Genomic DNA, 20,055 nt, shown 5'->3' with positions numbered 1-20,055 from the left:
ACGGCTTCTGGGAGACAGATGTGACCCTGAGGGCAGGGCACAGGCCAGTGTAATGCCAGGATGGAATGAGCTGTGATCTGTGCCATGTAGAGGCGTGGGCCAAGGTGGGACTGACTGATGACCAGGTCAGCCAGGTTGCTGAAAATACTCTTGGGTCCTCACCTGCCAGCTCCCAGGAGTCCGGAACTTCCAGGAGAGTTGTGGCAGGTCCCCTATCCTCAGCTGGGTGGGCCTGGATAGAACAGCAAGGTGAGGGCACATTTCCCCGGCCATTCCCTCCAGGCACAGCTGTGACCTGCTCATTCCAATTTTTTGGAAATATTTCCACACACACACAGAACTGCAAATAGCAGTGGATATGGTGAGAGGTGTTTGGACATGGGATACGCAGTATTTTGGAGGCAGAGCCAGGACTTGCCGATGGGTTAGCTGCAGGGCTTGAGCAGGGAAGGAGAGTCGAGGATGATGTGTTCAAATCGGTTCACTCACCTTCTGTGTGCCGCGCCTGTGCTGGGCACTGGGTGAGACAGATGAGCACAGGAGCCGCAGGATGGGGGAGATGTCGGGGGAAGCCCAGAATGTCTGTGCAGGGTAGGAAGCCCAGAGTGTCTACTGGGAGCTGAAGGCTTATGTCCACCTGGGTGCCGTCCAGGCTGTCTGCATGTAGAAGTATACGCTGAGCTGCCTGGAGGAGGAGCAGCTGCTGTTGGTGGTGACCAGCACGTTCAGGAACAGAGACTGCTCTGTCAACAGAGAGGGGGATGGCCTGAGGTCTGGATGGTGGAGCGGGTGGCAGGGCCCAGGAGGACCCAGGAAAGGGTCTCAGGGATGCAAGACATCCTACTGAGGGTGTTTGGGAGTCAGTGCTCAGGTCACTCTGGGTCACTCAGGTCATTTGCCAGCCTCTGTCATAATTATTGCCATATGAGAGTTCCACCTTTCCTATGACATATTTTATATATTTCTATGAATGGCCTACTTGTTTGTATTTATGAATTTATGTTTAAAGGATGGGCAGGGGTGCTCGAGAGGTCCCCAGGAGATTCCCTCTGGGGAGAGAGGGGCCCACCCCTTCCCAGCAGCCCTCTGAGCCCCCTGATCGCTTGGCCACAGCCCCTGCCTGGAGAAAGCATACCCCTCAGAGATATATGGATATCAGAAGAAACCTTTCTCTGTCACCAGGACAAATCCTGTCCTTATTTGAACCAAGGCCAGTTTTCCTAATGAATGCAGGGAGGACAGCACAGACCAGTGAAACCAGCAGATAATCCATAAGACTCTATCCCAGAGCTGGGAAATCTCCTTCCCTGCGAAAACTTTTCCTGAAAGTTCTTAAGAATGAGGCAAACAGTTTGTCTCTCTTGCATTGTCCTTTTAGTGAAAGAGTTCAATAAGGAAGGAGAGGAAGTGGAGCAGATGCTTAGTTTCCAAGCTGGAAAAGTGGCCCGTGGTTAACCAACACTGGATGTAAAAGCACTGGTAGCCGCGGGTCCAGGTGAGCCGGTCCTATGATGGCATGGCTGCTAATGCCAGCAGATGCTCCCGTCCTCTCCTTTCAAAGACTGACTTCTTCTGGTCTTTCATTCGTTAAAATAAAATTGACAGGGCATCATCCAAGAAGCTCTACACTTTCCCTTCCCTGGATTTCAGACTCTAGATTCTGCTGAGATTTGAGCTTCACGGTGAACACATTCTTGGTGTGCTTGCTGCTGAGGGGTGTGGAGGACAGAGAGATGGTGAAATGGCAAAGTGGCTCTTGAGCGTGGGTGGGGGAAGTCCCCACATTTCTGAGTCAGTGCCACCTGGACACTACCCTTGGAGCATCCTGCTGAGGTGGCCATTCGGGTTTTCCTTCCTTTCCTTTTATTCCACTGTTTCTGAATCACGAATAAAGATCCAAGGCAAACAGCACATTCACATCCCCAAGCTCTACACCTTCAGTGTGACCAGGGACGTGCACCACTTCAGGCTCATGCAGGACTCACAGCCTTTGGACCTCAGCTAAGGGACCTGCTTCTCTTCAGCACACGGGGCTTGTTTGTGTTGGGGTCTGAGCCCTGAGCACATGGTCAAGGAGACCCCCAGGTCTTTCTGAACAGAGACAGCTGGCCTGGGGGCCTCCCTCTCACTGCATGCAAGAGTCTGTTAGGGCGGCTGTCTTGCTTCTAGGTGTTGGGAAATTCAATTTAGGTCCCTAAAAATGAAAAGCCCCAGGACATCTCCGTGGCTTGGGATCCACAGGAGAGCATCATTGATGCTGGGGATATCTTAAACATGTAGAAACCCGCAGGACTACCTTAGACAGGGCACGGGGCACAGCACCTGGGGATGCAGAGTGGAGAGTTCACCACTACAGCCTGGAATCGCCTCTGTGATGCCTTCTTCATGATACTTGGCTGCCTTCGCGGCTGGAAGGCTGACGCCCAGATCCCAATGTGGCCACAGGCTAGCAGCTTGCTTCACCTTCCTGAACTGCAATTTCTCCATCTGAGCCTTTCTCCCAAGAGGAGTGTCCAGGCTCACTTAGCCCATATGGGCCAGAAACCCCACACGGTGCCCGGCACACAGTAGGCCCTCGGCAGATGCTGCCCCCTTCTGCCTCCACCACCCTCCTGGGGCTCCCTCCTGAAACAGCCTCCCTCAGCGCCTCGAGTCTTGCACCCTAACAGGCTCTTGCATGCAGTGAGAGGGAGGCCCCCAAGCCAGCTGTCTCTGTTCAGAAAGACTTGGGGGTCTCCTTGACCATGGGCTCAGGGCTCGGACCCCAACACAAACAAGCCCCGTGTGCTGAAGAGAAGCAGGTCCTTTAGCTGAGGTCCAAAGGCTGTGAGTCCCACATGAGCCTGAAGTGGTGCAGGTGCCTGGTCACACTGGAGGTGTAGAGCTTGGGGATCTGAATGTGCTGTTTGCCTCGGACATCAAACATCTCACAGGCTGCCTGGAAGAAGGTGGAGCAGACTGGGGTTAATGGTCAGCAGCAGCAGCATCCCCACCACTGGGGCTACCACTTTTAGACCCTTACCATGGGCCAAACACTGAGCCGTGTGCTTTGTGTAACTTCTAAGCACACTTACCTCATAGGGTGACAGCAAACACTCGAAGAGGTGCCTGGGCTTGGCACATAGTAGCTATTGCTACTATTAGGAATGTTGTTTTGTCTTTGTTTTTGTTTTGAGACAGGGCCTCACTCTGTCACCCAGGCTGGAGTACAGCAGTGCCATCATAGCTCACTGAAGCCTCAACCTCCCTGGGGTCAAGCAGTCCTCCCACCTCAGTCTCCCAAGTAGCTGAGACTACAGGTGTGCACCACCAAGCCCAGCCAATTTTTTGTATTTTCAGTAGAGACTGATTTTGCCAAGTTGCCCAGGCTGGTTTTGAACTCTGGGGCTCAAGCGATCTGCCCACCTCAGCCTCCCAAAGTGCTGGGATTTCAGGCGTGTGATACTGCGCCCAGCCATTATGAATGTCAATATTGACATGATCTTGTTGTATCCTCATGCCCACACTGGGAGAGGTCTGATTGTCCCCATGTTCCTGCTGTGGAACCACATGGAGGAGGCCTATATCATCCCAACAGCGCAGAAGCACAGCCTGAGTCTCTTCTTTGGCTGAGCCAAGGGTGTGCTGGAGAGGCCTGAGAGAAGAAGGAGCAGCCCTTGTGACCAGTGCCTTTTCAGTTCAGAAGGAACGTCTCCTCATTTACGTGACTTGGCTGAGCTTGCTACTTCTGCTTTGAGAGTCCAATACCACGATCAAGACTTTAATTATCCCCAATTTACAGATGATGAAACCACATTGGGCAGGAAAGAAAGTCACCCCAGGAGAGTGAGTTGGACCTGGGCACTGGCTGAGGACAAAGTGGAATGATAATTTGGGATGTAGCTTGTTAAGGGGCCTCACAAGTGTTCTTGTGATCCAGGTGTTGAGAGGATAGAGCAGAAAGGTTGCCAGGGAGATGCAGGTAGGGTGCACTGCGAGAGTAGGAGAAATTAAAGAGAACATGCAACAAAGCCTTGGGACACCGGGAGGGGGATGGACCACCCGGTTTTGTGCTACGGGAGAAGAGAGCAAGAAAAGGAATCTGTGTTCAATCCTGGCAGCCTGCAGGAGAAGCAAATGCCCTTCATTTTGTTCATCAGCGGCGAGACTGGCATCCCTGTAGCTTTGGGAAACCAGGCTAGTGTGGATGCCAGCTCACTCCAGCGGGCCTGACTGGGAGACCTTGGGCTCGGGTTCTGGTCTGGGGCTCCTAGGCCTGATGGGAGGAGAGTTCACCCCAGGTTTCCTGTACTTCAGCTCGTATCCAGATGATGGTAATTGTTGAAATGAGAGACTCAAAAGAAGCTGGAACCTGAACTTTCTTGTTGTCCCATATGGACACCTGTGTTCAGTTTCGGGTTCTACCTCTTGCTGTCTGTGTGTTCTTAAGAACTCACTTAAGCCTTTCTGAGTCTCATTTTCTTCATTTATAAAATAAAAGACGTAACATTTATGCCAGATATTGTCCTCAGGATTAAATGGGAAAATGAGCAAGCCTCTTGTGCATTCCCCTGGCATCCAGTGGGTGGAGGCCAGAGAAGCTGTTAAACATCCTGCCAGGCACAGGACAGCCCCCATCACAAAGAATTGACTGGATCCTGATGTCAGTAAGGCAGAATTGAGGATCCTTCATGTGGGGGAAAAAGAATAAACTCAGAAGCTTGGCAGATCTCAATTCAAACCCTGGTTGTATCACCTCTAGCTGAGTGACCTTAGGCAGGTCTATGAACTCTCTGAGACTCGGCCTCCTCATTGGTAGAATGAGGTAGATAAAAATGCCAAGCTCACCCAGAAATAACCGTATGCATATGTGGTCAACCGATCTTTGACAAAGTCATCAAGGATACACAATGTAGATTCTTTTATTCCTTTACTTTCTTAATAGACTTGCTTTCACTGTACTATAAAGAAATGCACAACATAGAAAGGAAACTCTCTTCAATGAATGGTGTTGGGGAAAGTGCTTGAAAAAGAATGAAATTACACACTTGTTTTACATCATATACAGAAAATTAGCTCAAAATGCATTAAAGATTTAAATGTAATATCTGAAACCATGCAAATCCTAGAAGCAAACATAGGGAAAAATCTCCTTGCCATTGGTCACAATTGGCAATTTTTTTTTTGCTATAACACCAAAGCACAGGCAACAAAAGCAAAAATAAATAAATGGGACTACGTCAACCTTAAAAGGTATTACACACCAAAGGAAACCATGACAAAATGAAAAGGCAACCTACGAAATGGAAGAAAACAGTTGCAACCCATATATTTGATAAGGGGTTAATTGAAAATATATGAGGAATTCACACAACTCAATACCAAAAATTAATAAATACATCAATAACCCAATTAAAAATAGGCAAAGTACCCCAATGGACTTTTTTCTCCAAGGAAGACATACAAATGGCCAGCCAGCATATGAAAAGGTGCTCAACACCACTAATCATCAGAGAAATGCAAATCAAAACCACAATGGGATATTGCTACATAGGATAGGACAGCTGTTATAAAAAATGACAAGAGATAACAAGTGTTGGTGAAAGCATAGAGGAAAGAGAACCCTTGTACACTGTTAGTTGGAATGTAAAGTGGTATAACGTTCATGGAAAACAGTATGGAGCTTCCTCAAAAAATCAGAAGCAGAACTACCATACAATTCAGCAATCAAGTCAGAATGTTGAAGAGAGATCTGCGCCCCATGTTTATTACAACACTATTCACAATACCCAAGATATGGAAACAGCCTAAGTGTCCAGCAACAGATGAATGGATAAATAAAATATATATAAACAATGGACTATTAGCCATTAAAAAGAAGAAACTCCTGTCCTGGATAAACCTGGAGAACATTACGCTAAGTGAAATAAGCCAGACACAGAAAGACAAGTTTTGTATGATCTCACTTCTATGTGGAATCTAAGAGAGTCAAACTCATAAAAACAGATAGTAGAATGGTGGTTGCCAACGGCTGGGGGTGGGGAAAATGGGAAGCTATTAATCAAAGGGTGTAAACTTTCAGTTATAAGATGAACAAAATTCTGGAGATTTAATGTATAGCATAGGTGGTAATGGATGTAATAAATTTGATTGTGATAATTAGTACACAATATATACATATATGAAATCACATTGTATGCATTAAATATACACAATCCTTGTCAACTAAGTATTTTAAAAAAATTTTCTTAAATGCCTAGGTCATAAGAATTCTGATAAAGACAACAACATACATGAAGGGACCTACTACACAGAAGATCCTAAATAGGTTCATTTTGTTTTATTTTATTTCAACTCTGGCAGATGTAGACTTATTGCAAAAGAATGTAGAATACACTTGTGCACAAAGCATTATCTATATGATGATTAAATATCCTGCATACATGCCATGCCATTTCTATTCCTCATTCAATGGATAAAAAAAGCAGAACCAGCCTTCTGGTGGTCACAAAACATTTTGACATGAGAAAGGCTGATCATGAGCAATTTGGCAATGTACATCCCAGAGCATGCATGCCCTTTGACCCACAGCTACCATGATGTCATTTCTAGCAATTAGTCCTAAGGAGATGATCAGAGATGTGTAAAGAGATTTCATTCTAACAGCATCCTCTGTAGTGGTATATGTCAGGGGCTGGCAAACCATGTCCAGAGGAGCAGGCTGCATCTAGTCCACCACCTGTTTTTGTAAAGTTTACCAGAACACAGTCATGCCCATTCATTTACAAATTGTGTATGGCTTCTTTCCCTGCAACAGCAGAGTTGAGTGTTGCACCAGAAACCTATGGCCTGCAGAGTTTAAAATATCAACCCTTTGGCCTTTTATTAAAAAAGTTTACTGACTCCTGGTGAGTACATTAAGAAAAAGTTAGAAAAACCTAAATCTTCAAGAGTGGAGAATTAGAAAATAAGACATGTTGTATATAAGACAAACTGTTTGTGTGTGTGTTTATTTCTAAATATATTATTTTGAAATAATGTTGTCGACATATGTTGCAGGTCTTAAAAATTGTTCAATATATAGTGTTAATCAAAAAACAGCAAATAGTAAAATGTAGACAGAACGTGATTGTGCATTTTGTGCATACACCAACAGAAAAGGGTGCTGGGAAACCTGTGGACCAACATACTAAGTGTGGTTCTTTTGATGGTGGTTATCATGGATTTTTAAAAGTCTTCCTGGTTTTCCATACATTCTGACTTTCCTCTAATGAGTATGAATAAATACGTATTTCTTGAGGAATGTGAAAATAACTTTATCTTCCCAGATTTCTCATAATTGAAAATGTTGGAACAAATGGTCCTGGGACAGATCTTTCCATTGAGAAGGGCAGAAGGGAAACCCTGGTGATTCAGCTGGGTTTCTGTTGCATTTCTAGTAACACACAGTTGTGAAAGGCCAGTGTTGGCCACTCCCCAGGACAGTCTGGGGTAGAGGAGGTCAGGATTTAACTACTTGAGGTACCAGGGAACAGATGTGGCCACAGCCCTTCCCGACTCACTGTTTTCCCTTCCACAGTCCCTGTCTTCTCTTCACTGATGCACATAGATGCTTGACCAGAGGAGAGATTTAGTTTTCATCTGAGGATTATCTGTTATGTTGCAGTTCTGAAATTCCCATAATGTTTAAGCTAGAACACAAGTGATTTCATTATCTCCAATGTGTATGGCTTGATATAAATATATTCCATTATGTAGCACCTTAAATCCAGATAAAACATAAGGAATTTCTATTCCATGTTTGTATGATCAATGTTAATAATATAAGAAAATCTAAAAAGAAGCTATTTCCTATATTACAGTATGAAATAAATATGCTGAATGATTTGTTTTGGGGGGTGGAAAGGTGTAAGACTGAAGAGGGTGCCTGTGGGGAACAGTGATAGGAGTCCTTTCTTAAGGGTTGGGTTTTACATATGTCTTTTAAAATAGATGATATCACTAATAAATTATCTGTGGGCATCATGAAAAAAGTGTATAATGTACAACTTTATGAGCTTGACAGTTGGTGAAAACTTTTCTGTTTAAAATTTTATTTGGCCCTCCCCAAAAGAAATGTTTATTTATGAGTATTAGGATAGTTCCAGTAGTAATGCCTCAAAAGAACCAGGAGGTATAGTGTTGTCTAAAATGTGGACTCAGGAGCCAGACTGCCTGGCTGTGCAATTAGCCTTGTCATTTCCTAGATATGTGGCACGTTAATTAACTTCTCAGTGTTCTTAGCTGTAGAATGGGGATAATCATAATATACATCTCAGGGTTATATTAAAAACTGAAAAAGTTAATTTTGTAAAGCACTTAGAGTGATATCTGGCAAATAAAAGTGTTTATAAAAGTAAACCCTATGAAAGTGTTTACTCATTAAATACAGTAATCTGAAACCATTAGTGATTTAAACATTTGTGGCTGACTTGGTAATGTTTATGAAAATAAATTCTGTCTTTATAATCTTTGACCTTATTTTACTCCTAGGAATTTATTGTCCAGTAAACATTTTCACAGGCAAAAATATTACTATAAAATCATGTTTATTACATCAAATCTGTGCAAAACGAAAAAATACACAATTAAAATGGCCATCAAAAGGAGTATTGATTAAATGAATGATAGTAAATCCATTCATTAGTAATCATATTATCCAAAAAGAATGAGGCACATTTATGTGACATGGAATGATCCACAACTAATGTTAAATGGTAAAAGATATAAAATGTTATGCCCAATAAAATACTTTCTGTGAGAGAATATGTTAATTTATGCAAGTGGCGCCAATGTGGAGGGTTTATGCTAATTTCATTATACCTCACAGACAGACCTGGGCTCTCCCACTCATCATCTATGTGGCCTGGGGTAAGTCATTGAACTGCTGTAAGCCTCAGCTTCTTCATCTGTCAGGCAGTGATACCCTGACTGCTCTGCAGGGTAACTCTGAGATTTAAACGTGATCATCTCTGAATATGCCTGGCAAACAGTAGGAGCTCAGAACTTGATGATTTTTTCCTACAGCAACTGCTGTAGGGGATAGTAGCTAATGCAAGAGGTTGGTAAATCCTTATATATAGCAAATATTGTAGAAACATAACTACATGCTACTATTTTATCAAACCCTCCCCCCACCCTTTTTTTTTCCCCTGAGACAGAGTCTCACTCTGTTGCCGAGGCTGGAGTGCAGTGGCACCATCTCGGCTTGGCTCACTGCAACCTCTGACTCCCGGGTTCAAGCGATTCTTGTGCCTCAGTCTCCCAAGTAGCTGGGATTACAGGCATGTGCCACCATGCCCAGGTAATTTTTTTGGCATTTTTAATAGAGATGGGGTTTCTCCATGTTGGCCAGGCGGGTCTCCAGCTCCTGGCCTCAAGTGATCTGCCTGTCTCGGCCCCCCAAAGTGCTTCCTCAAACCTCTTCTATCCAGTAAAACAGCCTCACTGGGTCAGTGGATATCATGTGGCTACCTCACATTTTTACTTTATAAAAGGTCATCCTGAGGCCATTCGAAAGTATGAATCAAAACACTTTAGGAACAGGGCCACAGGTTTGCATGAGGCTTGTCAGTGGACCTCCAGGATGAAGACCAAAGGAATTGTGCAATTTCTAGTGGAATCATTTACACTTAAGATCTTATTTATTTATCAAAAGACTGCTTGCTGTGAGGTAGGAATTCTTAACCCCAATTTGCAGAAACTGAGACTTTGCCTGACACCACAGAGCTAGGAAAAGGTGGGCATAAGATCCTCACCAAGTCTGACTTCCAAAGGAAGATTTGAAAAGAAACCTCCTTGCTACCTGCCAAATCTCTGTAGAGCCAGCAGCCATGTTCCCACATGAAACAGGACAACGACAATAGCACCAGGAATAGCTACTCCTGGTCAGATCCCCTCATGAGCTCAACCCCGCAGGATGGGGACACCGGGCCCTGCTTAGGGGAAAGGAAGGGGGTTTGTAGAGGAAGCCCAGCCAGCCAAGCAACCAGACATGGGAAAAACCCATGGGGAGGAACTTGCTTGCTCTAGCTGGGCTTTGCAAAGAACAGGAAAAGATGAGTCTGCACAGACAGAAATGGTCTAGAATGGCTGAATGTTTCATGTAGAAATTTTATGATTAATACACGTACCATTTCTTAGAATCATTTGCTTGTTTAATTCCAGTCCATCAAGTGATAATTTTGTTGATATTTAGAGGCTCCTCAGTTAATTTCTGTGGGATTTTTGGTTATATTTAATAAGGAAAATAATATGAAATGTCTAAGAAAAAAAGAAACAAAACCAATTATTCCTGAGAATGTTTAAATTTATTGAAGCACACTTGTTAATTTTTAGTATAGAACCTACATTTCATAATAGAAAACCTTGGACTTGCCAGTGGTAGCTGCTGGAATGAGGTGTTTGTCCAGTACATCCAGAACATTGCCACAGATTAACTTTAGCTCAGTCTCAACCTGAAAAAATAAAAATAAATTTTAAAAAATCAGATCGTTGAAGTCTAGAAATTCTGTAAATTATTAAACATTCTATGTACCTCTGTTTTTGTGGAAGAGAGCTTAGTGTTACAGAGAATTCGTTTCCCTCTCCAAACTCCCTTCTTCCCTTTTGACACAAAAGCAGAGAAAAGCTGCCTGTCGGTTATCAAAAGTATCTTTTCCTTTCGGCAGGCAATTAAGTGCTACACACACACACCATCCCCCACCCCATCACCCCCTCACAGTCCAACGGAAGAATCAGCAATGACTGAAACTAAACACCGATGCTACTTGGTAAACACTGGTCAATTACATGAATATTTCACAAGGTAGCAACTATTGTGTCCATTTACTTGGGAAAACAGAAGCTAAGACATTTGCTGAAAGGTCATCCCCTTAAAAGAACTTAATAAGCAGAGCTAGGATTTGAAGCCAGGCAGGGTGCAAGGGACAGTACAAAATTCAAACCCAGGCAGTTTGCCTTCAGTACTTATATTCCTAACAACGTTCAACAGGCAATCCCTTTAGGGGAAGAGATCCAAAACTAGTTAAGATACCAAAAATCTGTGGACCAAAGTACCTATTGCCACTCATTTATATTCACGTATAATGCTGAAAATGTACACCACCTCTAAAGGTACATACCCAGTTTACTTTTTTTTTTTTTTTGAGAGGGAGTCTCACTTTGTCACCCAGGCTGGAGTGCAGTGGCGTAATCTCAGCTCACTGCAACCTCCACCTCCCGGGTTCACGCCATTCTCCTGTCTCAGCCTCCCGAGGAGCTGGGACCACAGGTGCCTGCCACCACGCCCAGCTAATTTTTTGTATTTTTAGTAGAGACGGGGTTTCACCATGTTAGCCAGGAGGGGTCTCGGTCTCCTGAGCTCGTGATCTGCCTGCCTCGGCCTCCCAAAGTGCTGGGATTACAGGCATGAGCCAGCACACCCGGCCTATTTTTTGTTTTTTAGACAGAGTCTTCCCCTGTCACCCAGGCTGGAGTGCAGTGGCCCTATCTCAGCTCACTGCAGCCTCCGCCTTCCAGGTTCAAGCAGTTCTCATGCCTCAGCCCCCTGAGTAGCTGGGCTTACAGGGGTGCGCCACTGTATCGGGTTAATTTTTGTATTTTTAGTAGAGATGAGGTTTCACCATGTTGGCCAGGCTGGTCTTGAATTCCTGGCCTCAAGAGATCCACCTACCTCGGACTCCCAAACTGCTGGATTATCGGTGTGGGCCACGTGTGGCCCAACTCTACTATTTCAATGAAGCTCCTGTACCCTAGGTCATCACTGACTTGGCAGTTGCTGAATCCAGTTGTCTTTACTGAGTTGGTCCTTAATTTAACTTTCTTTTGCATTGAAGCTACTGACTGATTACAGCATTTTGAAACTCTGTTCCTCTTATTACTGTGATTCTACTTTCCTTATTTTTCATCTTATCTCTCAAGTCTGTGGCTTCTCACACTTCCTCACAATTCATTGCTTATTTTAAAAACTCAAAAATTTAAACCTCCTGAGCAGTTCAAAAATAATATACCTTTGAAATTTTTTAAACTATTCAGAGTTGCAAGAATAGTTCAGTGATCACCAGTTGTTACCATTTTGCCATATTTTGTCTGTGCATCCCTCCCTACCTGCCCCCACATATATGTATATCTATGAATATTCATGTTTTTTAACTTTAATAAATTTTCTCCCTGTACAATTTGAGAGTTAACTGCAGATTGCATAGCACTTTACCCCTAATTTCTTCTATATGTCTGCTAAGAATAAGGGCATTTTTTTTTTTTTTTTTTTGAGAATGAGTCTCACTCTGTCACCCAGGCTGGAGTGCAGTGGCACAATCTTGGCTCACTGCAACCTCCACCTCCTGGGTTCAAGCGATTCTCCTGCCTCAGCCCCCCAAGTAGCTGGGATTACAGGTGCCTGCTACCACGCCTGCCTAATTTTTGTAATTGTAGTAGAGATGGGATTTTGCCATGTCGGCCAGGCTGATCTCAAACTCCTGACCTAAAGTGATCCGCCCTCCTCGGCCTCCCAAAGTGTTGGGATTACAGACGTGAGCCTCCATTCCCGGCCTCTTTTTCCTTTTGTAATTAACAAGTGATCTATGGAATGATAGAAACAGTGTGAATATTCTGTCCCATAATAATCTTTACTTAATGGTTGCATCTGGATTGCTTCTTGCCCAAATCAAATATTACTATAGTGATTAGAAAATGGAGACTTTTCTATTTTTTCTGTATTTTTTCTATATTGTCATTCTTCTGTAAAGATTTTTTTATACTTTTTTTTTTTTTTTTTGAGACGAAGTCTCACTTTGTCACCAGGCTGGAGTGCAGTGGTATGATCTCAGCTCACTGCAACTTCCGCCTTCCAGGTTCAGGCGATCCTCCTGTCTCAGCCTCCAGAGTAGCTGGGACTACAGGCATTCGCCACTGTGTCCAGCTAATTTTTTGTATTTTCAGTAGAGATGGGGTGACACCATGTTGGCCACGATGGTCTTGATCTCTTGACCCCATGATCCATCCACCTCGGCCTCCCAAAGTGCTGGGATTACCCGTGTGAGCCACCGCGCCTGGCCCTGTACTCCCTTTTTACATTTTTTTTTTTTTTGAAATGGAGGTTCACTCTGTTGCCCAGGCTGGAGTGCAATGATGTGGTCTTGGCTCACTGCAACCTCCACCTCCCAGGTTCAAGCAATTCTCCTGCCTCAACCTCCTGAGTAGCTGGGATTACAGGTACGTGCCACCACACTCGGCTGATTTTTATATTTTTAGTAGAGATGGGGTTTCACTATGTTGGCCAGGCTGGTCTTGAACTCCTGACCTCATGATCTGCCTGCCTCAGCCTCCTAAAATGCTGGGATTACAGGTGTTGAGCCACTGCACTTGGCCTTTTTTTTTTTTTTTTTTGAGACACGGTCTTCCTCTGTTGCCCAGGCTTCAGTGCAGTGGCACGATCATGGCTCACCACAGCCTTGGACTGTTAAAATATACAATTTTAACTTTATATATATTGCCAGTCTGCCCTATAGTAAGACTGTATCAACGTTTTTTTTGAGACAGAGTCTTGCTCTGTCTCCCCGGATAAAGTTGAAGTGGCAAAATCTCAGCTCACTGAAACCTCTGCCTCCCAGATTCAAGTTAATATTCCTAAGCCTCCCAAGTAGCTGGGACTACAAGCATCTGCCACCATGCCCGGCTAATTTTTTGTTTTTGGTAGAGATGTGGTTTGACATGTTGGCCAGGCTGGTGTCAAACTCATAACCTCAGGTGATCCACCCGCCTTGGCCTCCCAAAGTGCTGGGATTACAGGCATGAGCCACTGAGCCCGACCCCAACTTACTGTTACATCAAAATATTATTTGAGAGTATATGTGTCCTCACATCCCTAAAACACTAGAAACTGTCAAACTTTTAATCTTTGTTGAACTCTCAAAAGTAGTTATCTCTGCATTTGCATGCCTTTGAGTACTAATAAGTTTGAGTACTGCTTTAAAAGTTTGCTGGCCATCTATATTTGTTTTTTTAAGAACTGCGTGATAGTCCTTGACACATATTTCTTATTAGACTGCGTATCTTTTTCTTGTTTTATAATTCACAATATTATGTATTCATATTAGCATTTTGTGTTAGATATTTCCCCCATTCCATAATTTGTTTGTAACTTTAGATATTTTGCAGTATAAAAATGACAAATTTTAACCCGACAATTTTTACTTTATGCTTTCTTACTTTTAAATCATCCTTAGAAGGGTCTTCCTCACTGCAATATATTAACATTCACCTATTTTTTTTCCATGCCTATGAATGTTCATTTTTACATGTTTATGAGCCTTCCAGAATGTATTAGGTCTAAGATTATTTCCAGATGACTGGAGAAGAGTTGTCACAATTAATGAACAGTTTCTCTTTCTCACATAGCTATACCACCACCTTTATCATAAACTAAATTTCAAATATACATCAAACTATTTCAGGACTATGCCTGAATGATATGCTTGTCTATTCCTATGCTTATACCATAGAGTTTAAGTTCTCTTAACTTTATGGTATGTACTACTGTATATTGTATATCATACTAAAACTGGTAAGTAAAAATTCTCAAAATATTTTTCTAAAATTTCTCTTACTATTACTAAATACTTATCCTTCTAGATTAACTTGGAACTAATTTTAAGGCTTAAAAAAATCCTTATGAGATTTTTCATTGGATGGTACACTGACCTAACATATTTAGAAATAAAAGACATCGTTAGTTTTGAATCTACCTATTTAAGAAATGTATGAATTCCTCTTCATCTCTTAAAAGTTATTTTAAGTATGCTTAATCTAAATTCTGCAGATTTCTTGATAAACGTATCACTAGTCATCCCTTATTACCTGCCATTACAATGAATAGAATTTAAAATAGCCGTTAACATTTATTGAGCACTGACTGTATGCCAGGCACTGTACTAAATATTTTATTATTTCATCTAATCCATCAATTTTATGTCTCATGTTACAGGTGAAGAAACTGAGACATGGATAAGTAACTTGCCAAACGCCACATAGCTAGGAGCAGAGATTTGAATCAGGCAGTCTGGCTCTCGAAGTATGACGCCTTCTGTGTGGCCGGGTGCAGTGGCTCACGCCTGTAATCCCAGCGCTTTGGGAGGCCAAGGTGGGTGGATCACAAGGTAAGGAGTTCCAGACGAGCCTGGCCAACATGGTCAAACCCCGCCTCTACTGAAAATAAAAAAAAATTAGCCAGGCGTGGTGGCACGCACCTGTAATCACAGCTACTCAGAAGGCTGAGACAGGAGAATCGCTTGAACCCGGGAGGTGGAGGTTGCAGTGAGCCGAGACCATGCCACTGCACTCCAGCCTGGGAAACAGAGCAAGACTCCCCCTCACAAAAAAAAAGAATGATACCCTCCGTTAAATGCTCTGACTAGATCACTTACTTGTGTTTTTTAAAGTACAAAAAACAAAGGACTCTACTTCCAACATGAATTAGCATTTGGGGAAGAAAACATCAATCAAAAACGGGAGTTCATAACTATAACGTGCTCAACTTTCTAAGTAGTCCGTACCTTCCCATCAAGAATAGTCTCCCGTGTTGCTCTTTTCTTGCTTATTGGACATTCTTCCATTTCCTGCATGGCTACTTCATATTCCCCATCTAAAAGCTGTGAGCGCCTGTTAGACAAACACATATACTTTAACGTAACCTGTGTTATTACTATAAGTACACAAATTCTACATCTTTAGATTTATACTAAAACCATTTATTAAATTTATAAACTAGCTTACATACCCAACAAGATTTTAAAAATACACCTACACTCCATTCCTGATGAAAGCAATTTTAATGAGGTACACTAAAAACTGTATTACTAGGAATTCATTACTGTAGCTACTCAGATATAACTCTAAACATGTAAAGTATAATATGCCTGAGGTCTCAAAACCTGGTACGTTGTCAACATTAAATATAAAGCGTAAGTACAGGCTTTATTTATTTATTCATTTGAGATGGAGTCTTGCTCTGTTGCAACCCAGGCTGGAGTGCAGTGGTGCAATCTCCGCTCACCATAATCTCTGCTGCCCAGGTTCAAGCGATTCTCCTGCCTCAGCCTCCCGAGTAGCTGGGATTACAGGTGCGTGCCACCATGCCCGGCTAATTTTTGTATTTTTAGTAGAGACAGGTTTCTGCATCTTGGCCAGGCTGGTCTTAAACTCCTGCCCTCCTGTTCCACCCACCTCGGCCTCCTAAAGTGCTGGGATTACAGGCGTGAACCACCGCGTCCAGCCCAGGCTTTATATTTTTAAAAATAGGATAACAGTGTTACAATGCTTGTCTTAGAGAAACACTAAGAATTCTGTTACTTTTAACTACTGTAATTGTTTGAACTAGAATCCTTTACTTTTATACTTGACCAGTAAACTGATTATTATAATGACGAATCTGGTAACTATGGAATTCTGGGGGCACCTGGCACATATAGGTGCTCAATAAACACTTCATGGAATACTAATTGAATCAAATAATTCAAATATATTCACACAATATAGTTTTAAGGTATGTGTACGTATGTGTCTATGTATAATTTATTTTTTCCATACTTTAAACACTAGTAACCACTACTAAACACCATTCTTCAACCATGCTCAGTAATTAACTGTATATATCAAGAAACTGGCTTCTCTTCATCACTCTTAGAGAAATTCTATTAGATAAAAACAGCTGACATTTATTGAGTGTTCACTATGTGCCAGGCACTATTATAAAGATTTCACATGGTTCATTTAATCTTCCCAACAATGCTACGAACTATGTACTATTACTCCACTGCCAGAAGAGAAAACTGAGGCAAGAAAAGGTTAAATAACTTGCCTTCAAATCAAACCGTAAATAGCCAGATCTAGCAAATGAATCCAGGTGTCTGTCTCTAAAGTCTCTTAAAACCAAATGATTGACACTTAAGAATTTTTGTCTTTTCTCTATGCTGTACTACTTAAATTTAGTCAACTTCAATAGTACATCAGCAAAGCCATTCAACTCTTTATTTTAAAAACTAATTTCTTTACTCAAATAGGTAATAAATTCATGTATTTCTAAATCACAAAGGAGCTTCCTTATGCTTTTACATAGATACATACTATTCCATTTTGTGGGTGTACATTTGATACCTACAATCCAATGCACCCTCCTATCTGTAATGTATGTGGAGACCTTTCCCCCACAGCCTCATCAAGTGCTTTATCAAGTTTTTTGATCTCTGTCAATCTGATAAGTGAAAAAACTCATCTCAGTGTACTTTCAATTCAGATGTTTTATCGTTTTAATTGTTTAAGAACCATATATATCTATTTTGGTAAACTTTTTATTGTTTCCTTTGCCCATTCTTCTATTGGGCAGTGGTCTTTTAAAATTAGTATGACCTGTTTACATTCAAGAATGAGGTATCTACCTGAAAGACAAGTTGAAAATAATTTCTCCCCATCTTGTCATTTTTGACTTTGGTTATGGTGGCTTTTTTGTTTTCTGAAGAAGTTTTTGATTTTTATTTTGTTCAACTTTGCATTCTTTTCCTATATGGCTTTTGAATATTGGTTATTATTTCAAGGAATTAACTGGATTTCGTTTTTTTTTTTTTTTGACAGTCGCTCTGTCACCCAGGCTGGAGTGCAGTGACACAATCATAGCTCACTACAGCCTCAGACTCCTGGGCTCAAGAGATCCTCCCACCTTGGTCTTCCAAAGTACTAAGATTACAAGTGTGAGCCACTGCACTCAGCCCTCTGTGAGATTTTAAAAACAATTTTTACACATCTAACATGCAGATTTTGGCTTAAAAATACTATTCTTCTATAAGGAATCAGGACTCCTTGAAGAAATCACAACTTCAGAGCAGAGGTAAGAAAAGAAGGTAGGCCGGATGCAGTGGCTCATGCCCGTAATCCCAACACTTTGGGAGGCTGAGGTGGGAGGATCACCTGAGGTCAGAAGTTCAAGACCAGCCTGACCAACAGGGAGAAACCTTGTCTCTACTAGAAATACAAAATTTGCCAGGCATGGTGGCGCATGCCTGTAATCCCAGCTACTCGGGAGGCTGAGGCAGGAGAATCGCTTGAACCCAGGAGGCAGAGGTAGCGGTGAGCTGAGATCGTGCCTTTGCGCTCCAGCCTGGGCAACAGGAGCGAAACTCCGTCTCCAAAAAAAAAAAAAAAAAGAGAAGGTGATTCTGGTAAATGTTACTATTCTAGAAAATCAGGAAAAATAGCAGCAACAAAACAGGACACAGAAGCCTACTTAGAAGGGCTCCTCCTGACCAAATATGAGACAATTTGAGCATTAAAATAACAGTATCAATAGATTAAAACTAATTGAATAAATAGAATTTGTTAATCCATACTGATTTTAAAATATCAAAGCTGAGGAAAGGAATGTTCTTCTTTTTAAATTCACATGTAACTTTAAAAAAAATTTTTTTTTCTTTTTAGGAACGAGGTCTTGCTATGTTGCCCAAACTGGTCTCAAACTCCTGGGCTCAAATAGTCTTCCTGCCTTGGACTTCCAGAGTGTTAGGGTTACAGGTATCAGCCACCATGCCTGCCTGTTTCTGTTTTTTTTTTTTTTCCTTGAGACAGTTTCACTCTGTCGCACAGGCTGGAGCTCAGTGGTGCAATCATGGTTCACTGCAGCCTTGACTTACTGGGCTCAAGCAATCCTCCCGAGTAGCTGGGACTACAGGCACAGGCCATCATGCCTAGCTCATTTTTGTATTTTTGGTAGAGACAGGGTTTCGCCATGTTGCCCAGGATGCTTAACTCCCAGGTTCAAGCAATCTGCCCACTTCTGTCTCCCAAAGTGCTGGGATTATAGGTGTGAGCTACGGCAACCGGCCTTTACATAAACTTTCAAAAATAAAGTTCCACTGCTGCCTCCGAGGTGCCTTAGTCTACTCCCTCCCAATGACTGAGGCCCGTATGGCCTATGGTCTTGGAAGAATATCAGCACTGGGACCCTGGACCCAGACCAGTTCCTACTCCTCTTGAAACACTCGAGGACTTGAGGCAACTAAAGGCACATATGTTGGCTTTCATCGGTTGACCAGGAAACATCTTAACACTTGTTTCTATGGTGAAATAACTTTACCTTATAAAAATTTGAAGCAATGTACTAATAAGTGAATGGCTAATAACGCTGACAACAAAATTTCTTTGCCTGAGGGCAGTGTTACAAAGGATAATCTTGTGGAAAACACTTTCTCTTAGCCCTTATCTAAAATATCAATGGGTACAAATAGCTAAGAAATATGCTAACAGATTGAAATGGTAAAAAAGCAACTGAATTTATGCCAGATGCTAAAACACAGCTTCTCCATTTCCAGACTCCTATGAGAAAGTTTTGTACAGACACTTATTAAAAGACTAGAAAAACTACACAGATATGCGAGTTGGCAAAAGAGGTTATCAGTTTTATAATTAGGCCATCAACATATTTCTTAAGCTTTCAAAATTTAAAACTCAGCTTTAAAATACAATATATATACATAAAGATGTCCAATTAAGCAAATTATTCCATTTAATCTACCAATATCATTTTGTTGACATTACCTTTCTTTTTTTGTGGCAAACTTTCACAAGCAGGACTTCCAGGGTAACAGAATTTTGTTCATTTTCTGAGTTTGTGATGGCTTATCTAAATAGAAAATCAGTATTTTAAAATGTATTTTAAAAATATATGAACACGGTATTCATTTTGCTAACAAGTCAGGGAACTTCAAACAGAGATTTCCCATAATAAGACTTCTCAAAAGTTCACTCGTTCTTTTTTCCTCAAATCAGTTCCAAACTTACAGCAAACTCTTTAAAAGCCTTTATATATAGTGTAAATAAACCACTCACAAAACAAATATAATTACCGTCCTATATGCTGTAATTTTTTTTTCCATTAGATATAGGTTTTGCTCTGTTGCCCAAGGTACAGTGCAGTGGCACAATCACAGCTCACTGCAGTCACAAGCTCCTGGGATCAAGTGATCCTCACACATCAGCAAGGCAGCCTCC

General features: G+C 42.0%; 1 long non-coding RNA gene across 3 annotated transcripts; it reads right to left on the bottom strand.

Moving 5' to 3' along the window:
• Positions 1-76: 76 nt before the first annotated feature.
• On the bottom strand, positions 77-18,601 carry LOC129051374 (uncharacterized). Of its 3 annotated transcripts, none has more exons than XR_010138285.1 (3): positions 15,573-16,108; positions 10,152-10,475; positions 77-743 (listed from the first exon to the last, which is right to left on the bottom strand). It is a non-coding gene; the product is annotated as an uncharacterized LOC129051374 (long non-coding RNA). The 3 variants fall into 3 exon arrangements; XR_010138286.1 differs by lacking the exon at positions 77-743 and adding an exon at positions 4,893-7,670; XR_010138284.1 differs by lacking the exon at positions 77-743 and having other exon boundaries at positions 4,893-10,475; positions 15,573-18,601.
• Between the last annotated feature and the right edge of the window lie 1,454 nt (positions 18,602-20,055).

The sequence above is a fragment of the Pongo abelii genome, chromosome 19 (assembly GCF_028885655.2).
Source record: "Pongo abelii isolate AG06213 chromosome 19, NHGRI_mPonAbe1-v2.0_pri, whole genome shotgun sequence".
Classification (NCBI taxonomy): domain Eukaryota; kingdom Metazoa; phylum Chordata; class Mammalia; order Primates; family Hominidae; genus Pongo; species Pongo abelii.
Note: the sequence above shows the minus strand (reverse complement) of the source record. Positions and strands in the feature narration are given on the sequence as shown.